The 23,227-nt window shown below is 37.7% G+C and overlaps 1 protein-coding gene across 3 annotated transcripts in view; it reads left to right on the forward strand.

The window, feature by feature from the left end:
* Nucleotides 1–23,227, forward strand: part of CCDC34 (coiled-coil domain containing 34) — a 265,852-nt gene that overhangs the window by 181,007 nt on the left and 61,618 nt on the right. For all 3 annotated transcript variants that reach the window (XR_008507477.2, XR_008507475.2, XR_008507474.2), the window contains exons 10-11: nucleotides 18,805–18,856; nucleotides 19,963–20,066. The gene's annotated coding sequence lies outside the window, so the exon portion shown is untranslated. The remainder of the gene's footprint in view (nucleotides 1–18,804; nucleotides 18,857–19,962; nucleotides 20,067–23,227) is intronic.

The following is a 23,227-nucleotide window of genomic DNA, read 5'->3' on the forward strand; positions in this document are numbered from 1 at the left end:
CAGTAGCAGGGGCCATGTTTATCACTCTGCCTCCTTGCTTCTACCTCTTGGTCAGGACTGGGAAGAGGGCAGCATTATCCTACCATCCCAAATGACTAGACCAGGTGATTCCTGCAGGATCTCCCAGGAGAGCCTAAAGTACTCTGAGTATTTAAAACACAGGAAATTTAATGCGGGTAATTGGTTATACAAGTGATAGCAGAGCTGCAAAGACTAAGAGGGCAGGAAGGCAACCCAGGATTAATAATAGCAAGAAGTCATTACTACCTCTGGGCTTGAAGGGACAAAGGGAGAAGGAGGTGTGACCTGAACCCAGGGGCTAGGATCACCAATCAGAGCTTGGAACCATAGAAACCCTGACAGCAGGACCTGGAGCCATGGGGAAGATGGATTCCCTCCCTGAGATGCCACCCTGGCAGAGTAACAGGGGGAAATTCTCTGGCTTTCCCCTTCGTTGGCTCTCCAATCTTTCAATAAAGCCTTCCATTGTCCAAACTCACCAGAAGCCAGCTGACAGGGATCCTGGGAAATACCAGGCCCCTGGCTATAGAGCAAAGCAGAGAAGGGCAAATGGGTCCAGGAAAAGTACAACAGGCGAACATCCATACCAAGTAAGACCAATCCAACATTTTCTTCCGGGAATTAGGATGGGCTACGAAAGCTAGTGTCAGTTGCTTTTGAGTATTGTAGCTGGGAGGTCCTACAGAGCTAGATTGTGGTCTCCTGTTAAATGTTTTTGCTAAAAGGGAGACAACCAGCATGGAAAGAGTAAAGACAGGGGGGAGATGGCTGAGTGAAGGAGAAGATAATAGAAAGGTGTATCTAAGAGGATGAGAGAGAAGCAGAGCTGTTGGTGGTCTTCAGGTACCGGGAGATAAAAGTAGGAAATCAGGGCCTGCCAAAGGACTAAATACTTCAAATAAAAGACAAAGCACAGTAGGAAGTAAATAATGCTTGGAGTTTCTCTATCTTTGATGGGGCTTCTAATTTTAATTGGGTATGGCTATATTCTATTCCAAAATGGAATGAAAACAAGAAGGCCAACAATTTTGTAGCATCTAAACCTGGTGATACATTTAAAAGAATTGTATTTTTTGGATCACTGTTGCCTTCTAATAAAATACTTATTAAATACAGACATTTTAAATAAAAGTAAAAAGGGAGTATCTTTGGGCACATTTGGGCTGAATTTTTATCCATTTAATCCAAAAAATATAGAAAAAGGCTAATATCTTCTATTTAGCAGATTTTGCTCTGAGTTTTCTAGGAAACTCAGCACCTGTAGAGAAAGTATTTTTTAATTCATTGTATAATAGTCTACTGAGAAAAGTCAATTAAAGGTGTCAAATTATTAACCATAAAATGTAATTGTGAAGTTTGCAGACAATTTTATGAAAAAATTAAAGAAAACATTACATAACACAAAGTGTTCAGTAGCATACCAGTGACACGGTATTAGACACAGGTATATGTTCCAAAAATATTCTGCTCATTTTTTTAATGTTCATATTGTCAACTTAAGGAAACTTTAAAAATTATTCAATATACACAGACATATGTTGTCTTAACTTTTTAAAATGAATTAAAAATAGTTTTAAAATGAATCTATTTTATAGATCCAGTAATGCAATATAAGCAGTTTGTTGATCAGTAAATAAATATTAAAATAAATAATCAGACCCACTTTTCCCAAGGAGCAGTCAGGCTCAGAATACTCTTTGTGGACTCTGAGCTCCCCAGCAGCACCTCTGAGGGGAAGACAGAGCCTCACCTCCTACTTCCCTTAATACATCCTTGTGGACATTTTATCTCCCCAGTAGGAGGGCTTAAACTCCTATTTCTCACTGAGACTCTATATTGTACTTCATGTTCATTCTTCACCCTGACAGCAGACTGCTAGTAATTCTTCCTAACATTTCAGAAATTACCTGTAGAACAAATCGGTTGGTCCCTGGAGGAGAAAATATTGTACTCTTTCTCGCTTGGATTACAGCTTATTCCTGCAGATGATATCCTTATGCTTTCCAATTATATGTTAGATAACCAGAACAGATAAAACAAACAAACAAAATAACTCCAAGTAGGAAACAAAAAAGAATGTTAAAGCAGTGAAAATTATAATAAAACAGGCTAAAACAATCAAATGAAATTAAACCATGGTAAGGTCCTAAAAAGAATGAAGACAAGAAAGCAGTATAAATAATAATAAAAACACAGAGTAGACCAAAGACAATGAAAATACGGTAAAAGAGTAAAAATGAAAGGAACAAAAGATTCAAAGAATAAATGAAGCCAAAAATGAGATAGAAAGTAAGTTCAGGTTTTGATTTATAAGAACTAAATTAGTTGAAGATTGGATGAGGACTCGGCCACATTAAGAGTTCTTTGTCTCACCCTGTCATGCAAAAATAATCTTGGCCTTACTGGCTAAGCCCGACCTGGAAATTCTAGAGCAAGACTCGGGATAGAATGCTAGCGCAGGAGGCCTTCAGGGCTATGGGGCGGATGCCAGAATGCAGTTTAAATCTATGAAGAGAGGGGCACCTGGGTGGCTCAGTTGGTTAAGCGACTGCCTTCGGCTCAGGTCGTGATCCTGGAGTCCCGGGATCGAGTTCCACATCAGGCTCCCTGCTCAGCAGGGGGTCTGCTTCTCCCTCTGCCCTCTTCCCTCTCATGCTCTCTGTCTCTCATTCTCTCTCTCTCAAATAAATAAATAAAAATCTTTAAAAAAAAAAAATCTATGTAGAGAAAACTTCTCTGAAGCCTGACTATTTAGATCACAGATCGTGGTACAGTAAATGGTTCCTTAGAAGAACAATCTAGGCCAATCTCCTTTGTATAGACTTGCAAACTAGAGCCTGTGTTGAAGAAAACAGTATAATTTCAGTGATGGGGGTGGATAGATGGAGACATAGAGGACCTTTCTTGGCAATACCGTCTGATTAGGAAGCCTGTCTAATTGAAGATCTTATCCTCAGCACCTTTTTAAATAATCCTTTTTCTGGCACCTGAAATTTTTGGAATTGACACAGGTTTGCTTGATATGCCTGATGACCAGTTAGCCCGCTTGGGATCCATTCCCTGGGCTGACTAGATTGGTTGTAGCTGCACAGCTGAGATGTGTCCAAGAACAGTGGTTTCCCATCAAGGACACAGGAAGCCCTGCTGGCCTGGGGTGAGTCAAGGCTGATGCAGAGGAAGGGAGTGGAGGAGGATAGTCCTGCAAAACCCTTGGCTGGGTTTGGTGGAGCAGATGGAGAAAGCTCTGAAAAGGGGAAAAAAATTGCAGGACCTGCAATGATCCTGGGCCAGCCCCAGCCTGGCTCAGCTGCTCAGGTGGTGCCAGGGATCTCTGCACAGCTGCCTCTGGGAAAGGGGCCCCAAGCACAGAGCTGGTGGTGGGTTAGGACATCTATGGTAAGACCCAGGGGTCTGCAGGCCTCTTTACTTGTGACAGTTCTGGAGTGAGGGACTGTATTCATTTCCTATTACTGCTGTGACAAATCACCACACACTGAGGGGCTTAAGACAACACAAATTTATGCTCTTAAAGTTCTGGAGATCAGAAGTGTGAAATGAGTCTTAGTCTAAAATCAAGGTGTCAGCAGGGTGAAGTCCTTTCGGAGATTCTAGGGGAAAATATATTTCTTGCCTTTTCTAACTTCTAGGGAGCACCTGCATTACATGGTTTCTGGCTCCGTTCTCCATCTTCCAGCAAGGTTGTGTCTTCAAATCTCTCCACAACTGGCTCCGCCCCCTTCTCCTTTTCTGTTTCCCATGAGGCCTTCCTATTCTAACCCTCCTACTTTGCTCTTATAAGGGCCTTGGTGATTACATTGGGTCCACTTGGACAATCCAGAATAATCTCCTCATCTCAAAATCCTTAATTTATCAGAGCTGGAAAATCCCCTTTGCCGTGCAAGATAGCACATTCACAGAGTCAGGGGATTAAGATGTGGATGTCTTTGCCTACCACAAGAGCTTCTATCACCTGTCATGTCAGGAGATGGCATGGTGTCCTTGCAGAAACACCCACATTGAAGATGCCTATCGTCAGCTCTTGGTCCTCACCACTCTCCTGGTGGGAGGTGAAGGCAGACACAGCCTCAAGACTTCAGTAAAGGATGAGTTATTGAGCCAGCTGCTTTAGGGCTAACACAGGACTCCACTTTCTTTTGCAGTCTCTGCAACTTAGGCCTCTGGTTGCTTAGGAAGAACAGAACTAAAGTTTGGCTGTAAAACTTTTTAGTACCAGACATGTTCATTGAGCAACTGTATACTCAGTACTTTCTGGTTACTGAACACTAGGCTGGAGAACAGAACCGGTGAGTAAGACCGATTGCTCTAAGATTTTATTGATTTTGCTTGTTGTCTCCCCACATGCTAGAATCTAAGCTACATTAGGGCACAGATTTTATATTATTTACTACTAAATGCTGATGCCAACTTTTCAGGGGTTTTGATGGTAAATTCCCAACAAACTTTTGCTTAATTTTGACCTTAGTGAATGTATAATTCAATATACTGGACAAGAGGTTGACAAATTCTGGCACTTAGGCCAAATCTCATCTACTAATTGTGTTTGTAAATAAAGTTTTGTTGTGTCACTGCCATACCCATTTATTCAGATATTGCCTTTGGCTGTTTTGTGCTACAATGGTGGAGTTGAGTGACTACACAGACTGCATAGTTTGCAACTTGGGGCTAAAATATTTACCATCTGGGCCTCTACAAATCAAGTTTGCCATCCCCTGGGCTGAAAGATAAATGGTAACTGCTTTGAGTATAAGATCTATGATAGGAAATATAGGATGCCTTTGGTTATTCTTGGAGTGTCTCATGCTCCCAAGGTTGTGTCTTTAGAGAGGCCCTTTAGGGTATCAGTCAGCTGTCCACAGTGGTTGTCATGAAGGATCCATTGCTTCAGTCTTCATGGTCCCTGCAGGTTTGTTGTTTCATCACCCATGAGAATCTTTGTTGAGGTGGGAACTCTAGCATCTAGGATCTAGATTCCCTGTATAGGCCATTCTGCCTTCCCATCCAAGATCTCTCCACCTTCCTGCTATAAGGTGGGGGAGTAGGGCTTGGACTCTACTTCTCCCTTCCCTGAAATGTCTTATGATTGTTTGCTATGACCTCATCACTTCTCTCTTTCCCTTACCTTCCAGAGACTCTAATATAATCTAATGTCTTCAAAAGATTTAGATATTTACAAAAAACTTAAATTTCTAATTTTTTCTCATCAGAATCCCTAAGGCAAGAAATTGCAAAGTTTGGTTGCTGGTTTGGAAAAGGTATTAGGTAGAAATGGTGATAACAAAAAAATACTGCTATTTTGGGGAATTGTCCCGCCTTATTTGCATTGCTACGCTGTTGGACTATATCCTGAAAGCAATAAATTTTAAAGAAAATCAAGAGAGAATGCTTTTAAGGAAGAGAGTGACAGATGAGCTAAGGTGATGATGCTCAATATTTAATGGGTGGTGTATGCAATAACCGTTCCAACAACTATTATGGCAAGATGGGTACATCTTGGCTGAGGATCAGCTAGATTTGTATGTTGGAAGTTGATCTAGCTGTCAAGGGCAGAATAGATGGGCGGCATCCCTCCAAGATTAGAGGGAGGCTAGGGAGGAGAGTATTACAGTAGTGTAGGAAACAGATGATGAGGCCTCTACTTAGAGAGTTGCAATGGGAATGGAGGGGGAGTGTACAGCAGCTAACTTGATTTTAGATGTGGAAGCAAAGGGGTTAGGTGAATGATAGATGCTGAGACTGAGGGAGAGGGAAAGTCATGGATTGCTTATAGGGCTTGGGTGAGGGGGTGGCTGATGGAGTTAGGAGACGGTATAGAGAAGCAAGCATGAACAGAGGGGAAGATGGGAAATTAACTTGGCTGGGGGATCACACCTTCTGGCTTACCTCTGGAGTCCTTCCTTTAAATGCTTAGTGAATGACTTAGGCATCCCAGGAAAGAGAAGACCCCTTATGCAGGAATGGCAGACATCTTTGCATCAAGGGAACCATTTCGTTCTGTGCAAGCCCAGCCCAGGGGGCTAGGAAGGGGGACCTAAATGTTTATTAAGTCATTTTTTTTTGCCATCCTGCCAGCATTTTTGTATGTAGATTTTATTTTATTAAATATGGAGTCCTCCAGTCTGAACTCTTTCTCCTCTATTTTAGGTCCAGATAGTTCTATGTAGCATTTAAGATCACATGAAATCACACACACACAAAACCCTTTTCCATTCTGATTCTATTAGGAATTATGTTTTGTTTGTTTTTTTTCCCTTCCAAAATAAGTTTTCCAAACCCCATAAAATATAACACCCGACACATACTGGTTTCATTTACTGTGATTCTACAGAAAGATTTCCTGACCGGACAATGCAGATAAGGCATGTGGCAAAATTGACATTTGGCCTATATTTTGTTCTAACCCCAAATATCATGAATAATCCCTCTCCCATAAGGACAGTATCTGACAATAGTAAAATGGCCGTTTTTTGGCTATCAAAGTATGATCTGCCATAGAAGCAGAAGGCAAAGTAATAAAAAGGGAATATTTAAAAGTACTTTCTCCTCCCTCAGTGTCCCCACTTCCCCATGCTGTCCTTCTCTTCCTCCCTCTTTTCCTCCTCCTCCTCATCTTCCTTATTCTCATGGGAGTAAGCACTGATGACCATACAGTAGCCTAAATACGCTTTTCAGCCTAGAGTTCCCAAAATAGAAAATAAGGAGAGGTTAAGGGTTGCATTTATGATGGAAACTGTTAAAAACTTTTCCAAGTAAAAGTTTTTCATTGAGTTCAAATTCTTTTTCACTTAAGTGGTTGGATACAACTTAGGATCTCTTCAGAGAGTAAAGTAAAATATTAAAAAGTAAAATCCTTCTGGTGATTTAGCAATACAAGAGCCTGCTGTCTTTGTCTTTCCATTAGATCCATAGCCAGAGGATAGATGTGCTGAATGTGTAAATATGCTTTAAAGACCGTTTATTTTTATTTTTTTAATTAATAAACTAAATTTTTTAGAGCAGTTTTAGGTTCACAGAAAAATGGAGCTGAAAGTACTGAGAATTACTGTCGTCCCTGTACTCACACATGAGCAACCTCCAATACCACAAGTGGTACATTTGTTATAACCCATGAACCAACATGGAGTCATCATCACCCAAAGTCCGCAACAGTTTACATCAGAGTTCACGCCTGGTGTTGTACATTCTATGGGTCTGACAAATGTATAATGATGTGTATCCACCACTGGAATATCACACAGAAAACTTTAGCTGCCCTGAAAATCCTCTTCCAGAAACACCCTCACACACTCACCCAGAAATAATATTTTACTAATTGTTTGGACATCCCATGCCCAGTCAAGTTGACACGTGAAATCAGTGATCACAACAATATTTGCTTTAAACATTTATATGTGTTTTAAAGACATTAAGAAAGGAAGCTCATTTTTCAGTTCACTCTTTTTACAATTTTGGATACTTTTTGCTCATTCTTAAACACTTGTATTTACCTATGCTACCAAATCCTTTCAGTCTGAAGAACTTCTTTTAGTATTTCTTGTGTGGATTTGCTGGCAATCTATTCTCTTTTTTTTATGTTCTGTTAGCCAACATATTGTACATCATAAGTTTTTGTTGTAGTGTTCAACGATTCATTAGTTGTGTATAACACCCAGTGCTCATCCCAACACGTGCCCTCCTTAATACCCATCACCCCCCTCCCTTCTGTAACCCTCAGTTTGTTTCCTGGAGTCCAGAGTCTCTCATGGTTTGTCTCCCTCTCTGATTTCTTCCCATTCAGTTTCCCTCCCTTCCCCTGTGGTCCTCCGTGCTATTATGCTAAGTGAAATAAGTCAGGCAATCTATTCTCTTAATTTATTTTACATGAAAGCGGCTTTTTTCACTTTGATTCTTGAAGATATGTTCATTGGATATAGAGTTCTAGGTTGACAGTTTTCTTTTAGCAGTTTAAAGATGTGGTCCTTCTGTTTTTTGGTCCCTATAATTCTTGATAAGAAGTTCATGGCGATTTGAATCCTCATGCCCCTTTATGTAATATGTTTATCTCTGGTTGCTTTCAGTGTTTTCTCTTCATCTTTGATTTCCATAGTTTATGATATGCCGAGATGTGATTTTTATTTATGCTCTTTCTGTTTAGTGTTTGCTGAGGTTCTTTAACCTGTGGATCAGTATTTATATATCCTCTACTATATTTAGGAATTTTTCAGTATTCTTTCTTCAAATAGGTTTTTCTTTCCGTTCTCTTTTCTCCTTTTGGACTGAAATGATCCATATGCTATCCATCCTTGTTCTTCACATTTAAATAATTTTGGATTGTGTCAGGACTCTGTATACTGTTTTAATGCTCCAAAGAGTGTTGATATTCTAGCAGGCAGCTAACTTGGTGAAACTCAAACTGGAAAGTCTGTCTTAACTGTGGTGGAAGTTTAAATCTCAGATTAATTCTTTCAGTTCTAGGTGAGTCGTTTGAGTGTGTCCAACTCATAAAGTTCAGAGTTCTTACACATAATTTGGGGCCCCTCTTTCTTTAGACTTTTTCCATCTGAAATTGCCTCTTCCCTTTCTGGTACCTGTGGTTTCTCTGGGATCCACTACTCAGTTCATCCGGTGAGCAGGATAGAGGGGTTTCTATCAGAGGGCCAGTCACCCTGCATCACGTTGTGACTGCAGCTTGTCCACAGGCCAAAAAAGCAAAAATGGAAAAACTCATCCTCTTCCAGTCCCTCCTCCCAAGCTCTAATATCCCTTCAAAATTTGATTCCTCTGCAGAGACCTCGGGTAGTTTTTCTTTTTGACTCTGTGTTTTCCCATGTTTACGGTCATCTGTTAAAGAACCGTTTTGTTAGGGGCTTACTCTACCATAGAGAAACGTCACTTCCCTCCATTTTGACTACATTATTTTTTTCATTTCTTTCTTCAAGGGTTCACTAGATCCTGTAGCAGGTTCTCAGAGCACCAAGAGTCACAAGGCATAGGAATTAAAATACAGACTTTGGAGTAAAAAGACTGGATTTGTACAGTGACTCTCCACCTTAGTCACCCAATAACCTTGGGCAAGATATTTACCATCTGTTTCTTGACCTGTTAAAGAATAATGGAAAAACATAGTGTGGAATGCTAAGCAGAGCCTTTCACACTAGAGGTACTTAGGAAATGCTAGTGTGTCTCACTTTCGGTAACTCCATCCACTAAAGGAGATTATGTATATCAGATAAATATAATGCAAAGTGAAATAACTTTTGATAGAGGGCTATACAGAGGAGCAATGAAGGACCTATCTCCCACCATATGAAAAGAAATGGGAGAGCTTTCTGAAACTGAGTTGTTATTTAAAAATTAATTTGTAGTTTTTCATGTTTTCTATGTAATGTCATTTGTTAAATCTTTTGCAAATACTTTTTCAGTCCATCATCTGACTTTTGTCTTTATTTGTGTCGATGTTTGCTGTATAGAAGTTTTACGTTTTTGTGGCCCAATCTTCCCCTTATCTTCTAGGTTTTATATCTTGTCTATGAAGTCTTCCCTACTCCCTGATTATAAAACGCTCTCTGATAGTTCTTATTGTATGTTCATATTTTGTACATTTATTATAACTCCAAAATCTGTTTGAAGGGTTTTGTGTGTGTATTTGTGCATGTGCATGTGTGTGTATGCGCGCGTGTGCACTTGTGCGTGTGTGTGTGTGTGCATAGTGAGGTCTTGTGATAGAGATAGTCTGAATTTAACACTTTCAAAATGAATGGCCAATAGTTTCCCGATATTGGAAAGAACATCTTTCCCTGTTGGCATAAAATGTCACTTTTATAATAAATAAAATTACAGCTATGTTTCTGGACTCTACGCTATACCATGAAACAGTCTTCAATTCTTGGGCTAACATCATGGTTTCTGCTACTACAACATAGTTCTCTTTGACATCTGGTAGGATAGAAGGCCCTTGTTCTTCTTCCTTTATTCTGTTTTTAATGTTCTTTGCTATTCTTACGCATTTTATCTTTTATGGAATTTTAGAATAGCTTGTCAGAGTTCATAAATGATCCAGCTAGAGGAGACAACTGGGTAGCTCGGTCAGTTAAGTGTCTGCATCAGGCTACCTGCTCAGTGGGGAGTCTGCTTCTCCTCTCTCCTTCTGCCCCTCCTCCCTGCTTGTGCTCTCTCTCTCTCTCTCAAATAAATAAATAAAAATTTTAAAAAAATGATCCAGTTGGAATTATGGTTCTAATTTCATTTTATTATGAATTAATTAACTGGAACAGAACTGACATACTTACCACATTGAACTTTTACACCCAGGACTGTCATTTATTTTTACATTGTTTAGGTCTTTCAAAGTGTGTTAGTAAAGTTAACATTGTTTTTTATTTGAATCTTTCACATTTGTTGCTAGATTTATTTATTCCTATATATTCCAGGTTTCCTTTTAAATTGCTTCCTCTCATTGGTATTGCCAATCTTGTTTTGGCAAGATTTTATTTGTCTCAGAGAAACTGATTTTTTTGAGTCATATAAGATTCTGTTATGCTGAATAATATGGTAACATTAATTCTAACTAGAAAAAAAGTACTAGATTTAGAATCACAAAAAGTGGGATTGTGCCCCATCGCTTCTCGGCCTTTTGGCTAAGATCAAGTGAAGTGGGATTGTGCCCCACTATTTATTATATATAAATCATTTAACATTTTTTTTGTTGTTCTCCGTTCTCATCTGTAAAATGGGAGTAATTATTTTAACTTCATACAGGGTCATTATAAATATCCAGTAAGTATCCATTTGGGAATATGCTTTATATTAATGTAAGTTATCAGTAGAATTCTTACTTTTACTAAAATCCTTGGATAGAAGGTAAGAGTCAACACTTTTATGGATTTAAGAAGCTCTGGGAGATTCCTATAACTGAAACAACCCTACATGCTACAATATCCTTGTAAGTTAAAGAGAAATAAAAAATTGTCTGAAAACTTTTTCAAAAAGCCCATTAGAACCACTGCAGAGGTATATTTTGAGAGCTCCAGGTTGTAGAATAGCTCTCCTTTATTGGACACTTTCTATGCTTGAGTTTACACATATTATTTAAATTTACAAGGTAGGTATTATTACCTCCATTTTAAAGATTCTTTCCTTTCTCCTTTCAAACTTACTGAAAAGTTGCAAGAATAATAAAAAGGATTTTTGTATAATCTTAACTCAGATTCTCTAAAAGTTAACATTATCTATTTATATAAATGTTTTATTTATTATGTTTGCCTTTTTATTCTTCCCCCTCCACATATTTAACCTACAATTGTTATAATTGTATTATTATTTTTCATACTTTAGAGAAAGAACAAATTGAAGATGTAATGCCTTATTGCTCCTTAATACTTGAGGAACCCTCTCCTACAAAATTACTGGACAATTGTTAGAGGCAAATAATATTGATAGAATACTACTATTCAAACACAGAGCCCTTGGCCCATTGTCTCAATAATGTCTTTGTAAACACATCCATTCTTTTTTCTCTGGGATCTAGGACCACCTGTTGCATTAAATTGTCGTATCTTTTTAGTCTCCTTCAATCAGGAAGAGTTTTTCATTTTTTTCTTTGTCATTCATGACCTTGACATTTTTGAGAAGTACAGGCAAGAAGTACAAGTGCTTTGTAGAATGTTCTTCAGTTTGGGTTATCTGATGTTTTCCCATGTTTAGATTAATGTTATACACTTTTTTTCCTTTGACAAGAATAGCACAATGATGCTGTGTTCTTCCTACAAGGAAGCAGATGGTGTCTATTTGAACCATCACTTCGGATGTTGACTTTCATTACTTGGTTAAGATGGTGTCTGCAAGATTGCTCTACATTAAAGTCTGCTTGATATATGTTGTACTTATTCATTAACACATAATTATATTAATAAGTAATTAATAAGTGTTTTATGGGCAGCTGTTTTGAGACTATGTAAATATTCTGTTCCTCAACAAATTTTCACCTACTAGTTTCAATATTCATTGATGATTTTTATCAGAATCAGTTATTACTATCATGGCAGTTTAATTCCATTATCTCTTCCACATGATTAATGGGAATACTGAAAGGTGGAGCTTTCCATTCACCTCCATCTATTTATTTATATTAGTATGGACTCTGGAATTACTCTTATGCAATCTGTAGCCATAGTCATTTATTTGAGGTTCAAATTGTCCCACATTTGGCCAGTGGAATACCTTCAAACTGGCTCTCATTTATTTATAGAATTTCAGTTATAATGGGGCTTATTTTTGCCATCCTATTTTATTTAAAAAAATTTACTGTATTGTCTTTTTTAGTTTGATCTAATCTCCCTAATGATAAATTTCCTAATCCATTCTTAGGTGAACTCATCCTGCTGTTTGTCTCATGTATTTTACTCTTTATTTCAACAACTATGTTTTTTATATGTTATTTTCCCTAACTTTTTTTTAAGGATTTTATTTATTTATTTGAGAGAGAGAGAATGAGAGATAGAGAGCGTGAGAGGGGGTAGGGTCAGAGGGAGAAGCAGACTCCCCGCTGAGCAAGGAGCCCGATGCGGGACTCGATCCCGGGACTCCAGGATCATGACCTGAGCCGAAGGCAGTCGATTAACCAGCTGAACCACCCAGGTGCCCCTTTCCCTAACTTTTTAAATGAATTTTTATTATTGCTTCATATTACTATTATCTTTCCTTATCTCCTTAATGATACATTTTCATGTTTATTCTAAATTATTGGCCCCTTTGTTCTGGCTGGTTCTTTAGTTGCTGCTTTGCCTCTCTTTCACAGTGGTCATATCCTTAGGTGAATTGTTATTTTGTCTTGTGAGATCACATTGCCTAGAGGTAACAATTACCCTGGAAATGAGTGTTAATTAAAGGCTAAGGCCAGGCCTTCATCTCTGTACACCTCAGTGAGTTTGTGGAGGGAAGAATGAGGTCTTGCATCACTTTTAACTCTTAGGAAAAGATAGCATGGTGAGGAGGTGATGGTTATAGGTGTAATATTGCCAATCCTGGGGATTTCAGAGGTAGAGGGTAGGATCTGGGCAGTGGTATCCATTTTCAATAATTCTTCACCCAATTAAGGCTTTTGAGCTAACTCCTGTCACTCTGGCTGTCATTGATTTGGGTGCTGAAGGAATAAGCCATGATTTCCCCAAGGCTAGCAAGACTGAGACAAGAAGAGAGTTAAAAAAGATTTACCCCAATGGATCTCCTCACTGCTTTCCAGACCATTTCTGGCCCATGCTGCATTTACCCATTTCCTACACAACCCTGGCCAAGAGAGTCATCTTTCTCTCCAGGGCTTCTTGCGTTTTCTTGATGATTCTGGGAATCCACATTTCCCCACTTATGTCTGTGGTTTTATCAGGTTTGACATTTGGCAGGGAGCCAGCAGCAGCCCTTGCTGGTTTGTACTCAGACAAAAAACTTGCAAAAATTTGTTCTGTATAGTCGAATGGCTATAATTTCTATTTTATAACTTCAGGTTTTCAGTGCAGATTGTACATGCAGTCTCCTAGGTTTATTTTCAGGATTTTATTCTTTAAAAAAAATTGAAGTCATTCATCTATCTATAATTTGTTTTTGTGGATGGTGTAAGATTGGGATGGGGAAATTTCTATGTTTATTTTTCCAGAAAGATAGTCTGCTGTGTCATTATCAATAAATAATCCATCCTTTTACTTAAGAATTGAACTACCAAATATGTCAATACAATAAATTCTTTTACATGGTAGGTTTTATTTCTGGATTCCCTATTACATTTCACTGATCTGTTTGGCTATTTCAGTACCAATACCATAGTGAATAGATTAAAGAGGCTTTGTTATTAAGGTCTTGAACCACTAGCAGCTCAGCTATAGTTACTCTCAGGACTCATTCTGTCACAAAGGATGAGACACATATCCAGAGTCACCAATGCTGGCTATGGCTCCCTATTTTAATTGGAAATACTTGTTGAATCACTTTTTGTGTGTGCCAAAATATGAAGGATAAAATCTGCCAAAAATCAGCATTCAGTGTAGAGGCTGTCTGGTTTGGTTGGTTTATTAGATAAGTAAATCATACTCTTTTCTATTTTTTTTAAATACCACACTGTTTTTAAAAATTAATTTAAAAGGCTACATAATTGGTGGTTGCTGCTAAAGGAAAGTAAATGGCATCTTAGTCTTCCTTAGGAGGTTTTCCACTTGGATCCCAGTTCAGTTTCTTCAGAACATAATGCCAATGGGAAACAATGTGGTGGTGGTTTCAGATGTGGTCTTTAGACTTGAGATCAGGTCTTCCTTTGGTTCCTGGGAAAGAAGGTACATTATTCCTCACCACCAATACTTTTAGTTGTATCCAAGAAAAAATACAAGACTTTCTGCAGATTGTTAAATGTTAGCTTTCACCAGAGTTGCATAATTGAATTTTTGTTGAATCCAATATTTCAAAGACATTGCCTAAAATTTTAGAGCAAATTGTATAGGGGAAAAATAGAAACCACTAAATAAGTTTTCTTTAATGTGCATATTTATATTCATTGCATCTTTTTTCCCATCTGGTCCTGCCCTACCGCTGGTCCAAGAATTAGGTCTCTCTATGCATGACTTAACTCAAAACAACTAGGATTGCAATTTTGCCCCAGTGTATTAGAAAGGAAATGCTGTGATTTATGTCTTACAATGAAACCACGTATCTATATGCATTGCATCTTCTCTACCCTGCTTCCCCACCACCAGCTGAAGAATTAGGTCTCTCTGTGTATGATTTAACCCAGAACAACTCTGGTGGTAAGATCTATAATTTTGCATAAATGTATTAAAAGGAAAACCTTGTGATTTGTGTCTTTAAATATATAATGGGCACTATGCAGCTGGGTCAGCACTCTGATATTTCTTGGAGAGAAATCATAGCAGTATTTGGGTTCATCAGGCATCATTGACAGTGATTGTTTCCATATGGCTTCCTGAGAATGTAAAGCTTAGGAAGGGCCACTACTTACATCATACATAAATAAGCCAAAAACACCCTTTTTGCACTCTTTGTAAATGTTTTCTCATTATATTCATTTCATCAATTTGAGAACATTTATAACCAGCATCTTCCTGGACACATCATAGGATGACCACTGGAAATGCCACTTTCTCCAAAAATAAAAAGGAAGGAAAACATTTCCTCTCTTCTACCAAACGTGAAATTTGAATTATTTTCAAAAGAAAAAAAATCTATACCCAAAGATGATACTTTGCTTGTTTAATCAGCAACTAATCATTGAGTATCTCCTGGCTCCCACATATATTGCATATTGTGAACATAACAATGTCCAGGGGAAAAAAGAGATCCCAGATAATTAATTATGCAGAAAACCCTTTGATTACAGTGATGGTAAATGCTTCCAAGGAAATGTTCAGTTTTTAAGGAGAGTTGGTGACCCCTAATAATATACAATAGGGTAAAGAGACTGTTTTTTGCTACTGATGTACCAAAGGAAAAGAAGGGAAGTCTTGAGCAAGGAGAATGGAGCAAGTGCTGTGGCTATTAAAGGTCCCAGGGGCCTTTTTGGTCAGGACTGGAATGCTTCTTTGGGATCATGTGATCAGAACACTGTTTCTGAAAGTGTGGTCTATGGGCCACCTGCAGCCCTACCCCTGGGATGCCTGTTAAATGTCGAGATTTGTAGACCTAGCCTACTGGAACCAAATGGAGCTATGTCGGAAGTCAGCATTTTAAACAAGCTTCCAATGTTCTTTTTCTGAACTCCATAATTTGAGCACTTTTGTACTGATTTAGATTCTCATGTTTATTAAATCCTCAAATGATCTTTGTACCCTTTCACTTTCGTCTCTGAATCATTTCTGGGATTACTTCACAGGGTCAGACATTTAGAAATAGCAAGTAGCCAGCCTAATTCCACATGAAATTAAAATACTCATAGTGTAGAAAAGTGGATAGAGAACTGAACCAGAAATCCAAACTTGTGTTTGAATTGTTCATATAACAATGTATGAAGAATAATACATGTTGTTATATATGGTCATGGAAAGAAATTTCTCCTCTCCGTTCTGTTTGCTTGTTCATAAAATGATCAGCATTTTCCAAACCTTGGTCAGTGCGCTACCACCTCCAAAATAGTACCACCTACAGTATTAGAAATATTTTTCTTTTAATGGTTACTTAAGTTTCATTTTTTAAAAAGCTTTATATCATTACCATAAATGGAAACAAATCATCACTTACTATAAATTAGAAAGTCATAACTATAAAATATATAACAATTAAAAAATTTTTAAAAATCTATCCCTGAAGTTCTAAAACAATTGTACTTACTGTTAATGATATTGTCATGATACTTTGGGAAACAGTGAATTAAATACTATTTAAGACTAGTTTCTGCTTTAAAAATCTAAGTGTTTATTAGAATCTCATGCAAATGGTTATTTCATTATTCCTGGAAGAAAAGAAGTCCAAATTTATAAAGCAATTTCCTTAAAACCAACCATCGGCAATTATCAGGGGAAAATTCTATAATAGAAGCTGAGAAAAAATGACCTTTTTTCCTCAAAAGAAATGGCACTTAATGTTACTCAAATATTTAATTAAATGACTATATCAAATATACAGTATTTAAGCAAAAATATTACATCTGCTAATTCCACCTGTTTCTTTTTTCAAATCATTAAAACTAGAATAGATTATAAAAAATATTACACTTTTAGCAGAAATGAAATTCCAAATCTGTTCACAGTACACTTATTGCACATCATTTTTTATCAGCTTTATTGAGATATAACTGACATATAACATTGTATAAATTTAAGATATACAATGTTTTGATCTGATGCATTTATATATTGTAATATGACTACTACCATAGTGTTAACACTTCTATAATGTCACATAATTGCCATTTCTTTTTGTGGTGAGAACATTTAAGATAGAATCTCCTAGAAAATTTTATGTATGTAGTACAGTATTGTTATCTATAACATAGAGTTTGTCTTTCTTTTCTGACTTATTTTCCTTAGCATAATGCCCTCAAGGTCCACTCATGCTGTCACAAATAGCAGTATTTCCTTCTTTCTCATGGCTAAATAATATTCTGTTATATATGTACAAATAATACAGATACATATATATAACATATGCACATATATGTATATACATATATATTATGTAAATGGAATATTATATATATTATAGTTTTATACATTATTATATAATATGTATGTTAATATATATATATCATCTTTATCTGTTCATCCATTAATGGACACTTATGTTGTTTCCATAATTTGGCTATTATAAATAATGCTGCAATGAACATGGAAGTGCAGATGTATCTTTGATATCTTGCTTTGCTTTTCTTTTCTTTTTTTCTGCTTTTCTTTTCTTTGCATATATACCCAGAAGTAGAATTATTGAATCATATGGTATTTCTATTTTTACTTTTTTAAAAAAGATTTTATTTATTTATTTGAAAGAGAGAGAATGAGAGAGTGAGAGAGAGAGAGAACATGAGAGGGAGGAGGGTCAGAGGGAGAAGCAAACTCCCCGCTGAGCAGGGAGCCTGATGCAGGATTTGACCTGAGCCAAAAGCAGTTGCTTAACTAATTGAGCCACCCAGGTGCTCCTCTATTTTTAATTTTTTGAGGAACCTCCACACTGTTTTCCAGTGGCTGTACCAGTTTGCATTCCCACCAGCAGTACACAAGGGTCCCCTTTTCTCCATGTCCTTGCCAACACTTAATCTCTTGTCTTTTGGTTGATAGCTATTCTAAGATGTGAGGTTATATCTCATTGTGGTTTGATTGCGTTTCCCTGATAATTAATGATGACCATCTTTTCATGTACCTGTCAACCATTTTTTATGTCTTCTCTGGAAAAATGTCTATTTAGCTCCTCTGCTCATTTTTCAACTGGATAGTTGTTGGTGGTTATTGAGTTGTATGAGTTCTTTATATATTGTAGATATGAACCCCTCTATGAATCATAGTATCTAAATACCTTACTTAAGCAGATACTAAAAGCTCTGAAACAAGAAAGAGACAATAATACAATAATAGTAGGGGACTTCAATACCCTACTTCCAGCAGTGGATATGTCATCCAGATGGAAAATCAAATCAATTATATTCAAGTTGTAGCTGTCCCACAGTCCTTGGATATTCTGTTCTAATTCTTTTCAGTTTTTTGTTTTTTTGTTTTTTTTTTTTTGCTTTTTGCTTTTCAGTTTTGGAAATTTATACTTTCATATCCTCAAGCTCAGATATTCTTTCCTCAGCTGGTTCTACTCCACTTATGAGCCCATCAAAGATATTCTTCATTTCTGTTATAGTGTTTTTGATCTCTAGCATTTCTTTTTGATTATTTCTTAGAATTTCCACCTCTCTGCTTATACTAGCTATCAGTTATTATGTGTTGTCTACTTTTCTATTAAAGATCTTAGCATATTAATCATAGTTTTTTGTTTGTTTGTTTGTTTGTTTGTTTAGAATTACTGGTCTGATAATTCCAACATGCCTATCATATCCGACTCTGGTTCTGAGACTTGTTCAGTCTCTTCAAACTCTGTTTTTTTATCTTTTAGTCAGCCTTGTAATTTTTTGTTGAAAGGTGGACATGATGTATAAGGTAAAAGGATTGGTAGTAAATAGTCCTTTAATAAGGTAGTGATAAAATGTAAGTGGGGAGGGGAAGTGCTCTGTAATCCTATGATTAGGTCTCAGTCTTTTGGTGACCCTGTGCTTGTCAACTGTGAACTTCAGTGCTTCTCAATTTGTTCCTTCTTTAGGTGGCTCAGGATGGCTGAAGGAGTCTAGAGTTGTGTATTTTATATCTTCCAGGTAGGTTAAGCTCTGATATAGTCTGATATGTTTTTTTTCTCTTAGACTTGCCCATATTGCACCTTCAGCAGTTTGCCAATTATAATTCAGGTCTCCCTACCCTGGCACTGGTACCTGTAGAAGTTTCTACTCTGGTACGTTGTGATTCTCTGTATTTGCTTTCTGTCTGTACAATTTTCAGGGCAGCGATTTCCCCTATAGCCTCATTTGTCTGACAGATCTAAGATGAGTTGTTGATTTTTCAGTGTGTTCAGCTTTTTTACTTGCTGTGAGGATGGAGCGAGGACTGGAAACTGGAAGTTCCTTTTCAAAGTGTTTTAAATTGGTGAATGGACTGATTCTTGGAAAGAGTGGGAAAAAGCGGGAAAGCTTTTGAGGCTAAAATTTGGTATGTGCATAGGTAAAATATGTTACACAGTAGAGGGGGAGAAAGAAATGAGGTCCTGCCTGACACAAAAAATTGAGACTTTTTTGGATGACTGAGATCCTGAGGATGGGACCTGATTTCATTGAGGATGTAAAATAGAGTACTCCACCACCCTAGTTCCCCTCACTTATTCCACAAACATTTAGGCACTGGAGAGACAAATGAATATATCTCTGCCTAAAGAGTTCACAATATATTAGACACTGTTGGTTGCCTACCTGGCTTCTAGACTCATGGCCTTCCTTTATTTCTTCAAGGGCACCATGCTGCCTTCCATGTCAGAGTCTTTACTCTATTTGCTCTCACTGGCACGCTCTCCCTGCCTGCTTAGCCCTTCCCCTAGACAAGTCTCTCTTATCTAGCACAGACACTGGTGGTTGCCCACATGCCATCTAACCTTCACATTCATCCCAACTTTTTAGTTATTCACTCCTTCTCCACACAATCATGTGCACCAGAGATAGAAACTACCTCTTCAGCCCAAGGGAAGGTCCTGGCTTAAGTTTGTCATGGAAATCCCATTTCCTTCAGTCAGTAGTTAGTTTAGGAGAGTGTATTTGACCTAATTCTGGTTGAGAAGGCATGAGGAGAAGCCTGTCAGAGGAGTTCTGGGAGGGGTTTCTATGCTTCTATGAAGGAGATGTAAGAAAAATCTGTTTCTTTCTTTCTCTTTCCGCAGTCCTGTCTGAATGTGAGACCTGGAACTTCGGTAGCCATTTTACCAGCTTTACCAGAGGATGAAGCACACACTTGAAGGAAGACAGCCAAAATAGCTACACAGAGGTGGGAATGGGGATATACAGTATGGGGAAGCTTCTGGACTTCATGTTTTGTGAGATAAAAAATTTCCTTATTGGGGTACCTGTGTTGCTCAGTTGGTGAAGCATCTGACTCTTGATTTCAGCTCAGGTCAGGACCTCAGGGTCATGAGATTGAGCCCCGTGTTGGGCTCCATGCTCAGTAGCGTGTCTGCTTGATATTCTCTCCCTCTGTCCCTCCCCCTGCTTTCTCTCTCTCTCTCTCTAAATATATAAATAAATAAAATAAAATCTTTTAAAAATTTTCCTTACTGTTAGATTTAGAGTTTCTGTTGAGGCCAAAGTATCATCATTGTATATCATTCTTCATCAAACAGCTCAAAAGCTGCTTCCTCAGGGAAGCCTTCCCTGAGCCCCCACTTTCTTCTTATTAGTCCTATCCTTTTATTTTATGCTCCTGTAGCTTCTTGGACTTTCCACCTATAGCATTTGCCATAATTCAAATTATTTATTTCTGTGATTATTTGATCAATGCCTGATATTCCCACTAGACCATTAACTCTAAGAGAGACCTTATGTCTGTCTTGCTCATCACTGTATTACCAGTGCACTAAATAGTGTCTGGTACATAGTACATGCTCACGAATATTTCTAGAATGAATGGATAAACACACAAACCTGTATGTAAGGCTCAGTGGAAGCCAGAAGAAAGGCCACACTTAAGCCACACTAGAAGAATAAGGAAAGGTCTCACAGTGGAGGTGAAATTTAACCTAAATTTTGAAGGAGGAGGAAGAATTTTCTAGGTTTAAAAGACAGTAGGGAAGAGTATTCCAGGCAGCTGTGCAGAGACAGCTGCAAGAGATTTCAGTTCAAATGTGTCCTCAAAATCATCTTTAACATAAAGGGGTATTTTTGTTTATAAAATGTTTCCTGTTTCCTAGTTTCAATTCCTGAACAGTGAAATTACCCTCAGTGTCACCCAGTTTCTCCATGGAATTCCTTCTTTCACATAAATTCCCTGTACCAATATTCACTTGCTCACCTTTTAGTAGTGGGCTGGAGGGAGAAATAGAGACCAGTGAAGATACTTTGTGACATGTCATTCTCGTGACCTGTGGAGTTATTCCGATTAACCAGCCAAGCAGCTAATATTCTCCAAGTCAAATCAGAGCAATGGAACAGGAATCCCCGCTGCCAAATATGGGTAAATTCCAGTCCAAGTTACCTCAGATCTATTATGAGTTTGGGGGAAAGTCAAATCTTTAGACCATTATATCCAGGAAACCCAATCATCTTTAGTCGGCACCAGCTGCCGTAGCCCATAATATGTCATGTCGTATATAACACTTCAGAAATTGTTGCAACTGCATCCAATACTTCTGTCCGTCCTTTCCAGGGCAGAAATAATTTCTGACAGAGAAGGAAACAGCCAGGCCAGGGGGTGCTGGCTTGGAATGCTGTCTTCTAGCAACAAAATATGATACGTAAGAGGTCTAGCTGAGTTTGAATATAAGCCACTGCAAATTCTTTATGTCTAAAGTGTAACTGATTCCACAAACTAGGCCAGTATCACTAGCTTATCATCTTACCGTCAGGCTTGTGACCTTGGTCACAATCACTAAATGTCTCCAGGAAAACAAGTGATGATTTCATCTGCCATCTATGTACTTTCCAAATGGAGCTCTCCATTCCAGGAGAGCTTGTCTGTCCCAAGCTGTGTGTATGCATATACATCCTGCTGCCAAGTGGACTAACTTGGGGGCAATTCAAATTCAGTCTGTTCAAAAGTGGATTTGTTTTCTTGCCCGCAATCTTGTTTCTGCTGTTGTGGTTTCTCTCCTTGTACTTGGAATCAATGTTAATGTATCTTTCCCAAGTAGAAACCCAGGAGACATCTTAAACATCTCCTTCCTTCTTCATGTGCCATGGGTCCTCAGGTCCTCTAGACCTGGCTTCTAAATATCTCTCCTCTCCTTGTCCCTCTCCCAAGCATTCTCATTCAATCCTTCCTAATTTCTCATCTGACTGCTTGCAGTAAATAGATTCACAACCTCATAAGGGAATTTATGGTCTTGCTCATTTACAATTCCGTCCACAATGTAGCCCAGTGCATCTTTAAATAATGAATATCTGATCAAGCCTCTTTAGTACTTAAAAACTTTTAAATGGTTCCTCATTGCTTTCAAGATAAAAATATCCGCTCTTTAGTGCAACATACATTTCGACATTTCATGACTTGGCCCCATCTCTGTCTCCAGCTTCATATATCTCTTTTTCCCTAATCTACCCTCTTCCTCTACAACCTCTGTTATTATAACTGATAATAGTTAACATCTGTTGAGTACTTACTTTCAGCTAGAAACTATACTAAATGCTTTACATCAATATTTTTCAAACTTTTCTGATGAGGCATATCACCTGGGATCTTTGATAAAAATATAGTTCCTGGTCCTTATCACAGACCCACTGAATTATAATCTTTGGGGAATGAGTCTAGGCAGTTGTATTAAAATACACACATTCAAAGAACTAGAACAAATTCTAAAATTTGTATGGAATCACAAAAGGCCCTGAAGAGCCAAAGCAATCTTAAAAAAGAAAAGCAAAACAATTCCAGATTTCAAGTTATATTACAAAGCTGTAGTAATCAAGACAGTATGGTACTGGCATAAAAATAGGCAAACAGATAAGTGGAACAGAATAGAAAGGCCAGATATAAACCCACAAGTATATGGTCAATTAATCTTTGACAAAGCAAGAAAGAATATGCAATGGGAAAAAGTCTCTTCAACAAATGGAATTGGGAAAACTGGTCAGCAACAATAAAAAAAAAAAAGATAAAAAGAAACTGGACCACCTTCTTACACCATACACAAAATTAAATTCAGAATGGATTAAAAATCTAAATATGAGACCTGGAATCATAAAAATCCTAGAAGAGAACACAGGCAGTAACTTATTTGACATCAGCCATAGCAACTTCTTTCTAGATGTATCTCCTGAGGCAAGAGAAACAAAAGCAAAAATAAACTATTTGGACTTCATCAAAATAAAAAGCTTCTGCACAGAGAAGGAAACAATCAACAAAACTAAAAGGCAACCTATGGAATGGGAGAAGATATTTGCAAATGACATACCTGATAAAGAGCTAGTATCCAGAATCTATGAAGATGTTCTAAAACT

The sequence above is a fragment of the Mirounga angustirostris genome, unplaced genomic scaffold (assembly GCF_029215605.1).
Source record: "Mirounga angustirostris isolate CCGP_5_RB_7025 unplaced genomic scaffold, mMirAng1.0.hap1 SCAF_13, whole genome shotgun sequence".
Classification (NCBI taxonomy): Eukaryota; Metazoa; Chordata; class Mammalia; order Carnivora; family Phocidae; genus Mirounga; species Mirounga angustirostris.